The sequence below is a fragment of the Chrysoperla carnea genome (assembly GCF_905475395.1).
Source record: "Chrysoperla carnea chromosome X unlocalized genomic scaffold, inChrCarn1.1 SUPER_X_unloc_44, whole genome shotgun sequence".
In the NCBI taxonomy this organism is placed as follows: Eukaryota; Metazoa; Arthropoda; class Insecta; order Neuroptera; family Chrysopidae; genus Chrysoperla; species Chrysoperla carnea.
The window spans coordinates 4,391-7,455 of NW_025408172.1; the positions used below are offsets into that span (position 1 = coordinate 4,391).

The following is a 3,065-nucleotide window of genomic DNA, read 5'->3' on the forward strand; positions in this document are numbered from 1 at the left end:
GATATTAAATAAAAAATAAAAATATATACTTTTTAAGTTTACCTTAAAAATATTATTGTTTTGTATGATTGAAATAATTAATATTAAACTATGTTTATTAATAATTGTTAATAAAAAAATTAAATATATTTTAATTTATAAAATAAATATTATTATTAAATTTATAATTTATTATTTTATATATTATAGAAATTGAAAAAATAAATCATGTTTACTACGACAGTAAATTAGAAATACTATTTAATTTTTATGTGTTTTCTACATGGTACTTTGACTTACATAGGGACTTATATTATTGTGAATAATGATATAATTGAAAACCTTTATTTTTTATTTGATAGAATTATTATATTTTATCATTTAAATATTTATAATAAATACATTATTTTTATAAAGTAAAAAAATATGGCCGAAGAAAATTCTACAGCTGTTGCAGCAACTGCGGTTACTGCTGCTTCTACAACACCAACAAAAAAAGCAACAGCTTCTGGTGCTAAACGTACAAAACAACATTCAAAACCAACACATCCACGTACATCAGAAATGGTTGTTAACGCAATTAAAAATTTAAAAGAACGTGGTGGTTCATCATTACAAGCAATTAAAAAATATTTAGCTGCAAATTATAAAGTGGATTCTGATAAAATTTCACCATTTATTAAAAAATATTTAAAAGCTGCTGTAACTGAGGGAGCCTTGGTACAAACTAAAGGTAAAGGTGCATCTGGTTCATTCAAATTGGCTGCTTCCGCTTCATCTAATTCTTCAGCTAAATCAAAAGTATCCAAAAAAGAAAGTGGAGCAAAAGGTTCAGCAAAGAGTGCTAAAAGTAAACGGGCACCAAAAGAAAAGAAAGCCACAACTACATCATTGGCAGCCAAAAAGCCTAAAGCAAAAAAAGCGACTCCATCATCATCAACTGCTGCTAAAAAAGTTACTGCAAAATCATCAGCGGCATCAAAAAAAGCACCAGTTAAAGCAAAACCAGCAAAAAGTACAAAATCCGCTGCCAAAAGTAGCCCTGCTCGTAAACCGAAAGCACCAAAAGCTAAGAAAGCTTCTGTTGCCAAATCATCTCCTACAAAAATTAAAAAAGCAGCACCAAAAAAGAAATGATCTGTTACTTTAATAATATATTGAAATATTTCATTATTTTTGCTAAAAAATGAAAATAACATAGGCCTTAATACAGGCCACAAATTAATATTTGATAAGAGTAAATTATTTTTTGTATAAATATTTTATAAAATAATAGTTAAGAAACATTTGCCACAGTCAGTACCACGGATGGGTGGCCACTTGAGAATACTGTGTGCGGTTGCATTTTTATTTAAAATATATGGTATAATAAATAAGTATATATTTAAATTGATTACTTCATTGAAAATTTTAATAATATACTTTAATATTAATGATATTTATGAAAAATATATATTTGTAAAAATTTTCATTTATTACTGGCAACAGCCATACCACGTTGAAAACACCGGTTCTCGTCCGATCACCGAAGTTAAGCAACATTGGGCACAGTCAGTACTTGGATGGGTGACCGCTTGGGAACACTGTGTGCGGTTGCCTTTTTATATTAAAAATATAAATTATTTTTCTTCTTTTCTTTTTTTTTACACACCATATATAAATATATGTTATTTAGAAATGTAAACCTTTTATATTATTCGTCAACAAATAAATATTATTTTTTGTATAAAATTTTATTGCATTTATAACTCTTATCATGGTTACTTTAAAGCGAGAAGTTTTTTTAATATTTCAAATGAATATAAAATAATATAAATTTTATGAAATTTATTTATTTTTAGAAATAGCAATCGCTTATAATTATAACAAAATTTTAATAATGTTTAATTTTATTTCAATAATTTATATATATATATATATATATATATATTTTTTAATAAAAATAATATACTCTTATTTAATAATATATGTTGGTCCTATATATAGGACCGAAAATATTTCTTATTTGTTTTTTTTTTTTTTAAATTGTCATTTAAAACGCTTATGCACGTTCTCCACGAATACGTCTTGCCAATTGTATATCCTTAGGCATAATTGTAACACGCTTTGCATGAATTGCGCATAAATTGGTATCTTCAAATAAACCTACTAAATAGGCTTCACTAGCTTCTTGTAATGCCATAACAGCTGAACTTTGGAAACGTAAATCGGTTTTAAAATCTTGTGCAATTTCACGTACTAAACGTTGGAATGGTAATTTACGAATTAACAATTCAGTACTTTTTTGATAACGACGAATTTCTCGTAAAGCTACTGTACCAGGACGATATCTGTGTGGTTTTTTTACTCCACCAGTTGCTGGTGCACTTTTACGTGCAGCTTTCGTTGCTAATTGTTTTCTTGGTGCTTTACCACCAGTTGATTTACGTGCAGTTTGCTTGGTTCTAGCCATTTTCAAATAATAATGTTTTTACAAAAAAACACACAATTTTAAAAATTATATTCGACAATTTGATACTACAAAGTCAAATGTTTAAATGCGAAATAAATGTGTTGTATTTATATTTATATGAAATTTCAAAATTTTTGTTGTCATATCCTATTGGATAGCTATCAGAGTATGGACTAATCAAATTGTATAGGCGTGGCTTAAAAAATCTTTAATGCTTTATATAAAAAGGCACAATTGTACCGGCGCTCACATACATTACAATACTTGTGAGGTTAACACACGTGTTATCCGTTCGTTAAAATATTGTAAATAATTTTTTATTAAAATGACTGGCAGAGGAAAAGGTGGAAAGGGTCTTGGAAAAGGGGGTGCAAAACGTCATAGAAAAGTTTTGCGTGATAATATCCAAGGTATTACAAAACCTGCAATTCGTCGTTTAGCACGACGAGGTGGAGTAAAACGTATCTCTGGTTTAATTTATGAAGAAACACGTGGTGTACTTAAAGTATTCCTTGAAAATGTTATTCGGGATGCTGTTACATATACTGAACACGCAAAACGTAAAACAGTTACAGCTATGGATGTTGTATATGCATTAAAACGACAAGGTCGTACTTTGTATGGTTTTGGAGGT

The 3,065-nt window shown here is 28.2% G+C and overlaps 1 non-coding gene across 1 annotated transcript; it reads left to right on the forward strand.

Annotated features, from left to right (window-relative positions):
* Window positions 1-1,459: 1,459 nt before the first annotated feature.
* LOC123304367 lies at window positions 1,460-1,578 on the forward strand. Its single transcript, XR_006536393.1, has one exon. It is a non-coding gene; the product is annotated as a 5S ribosomal RNA (ribosomal RNA).
* Window positions 1,579-3,065: the final 1,487 nt, after the last annotated feature.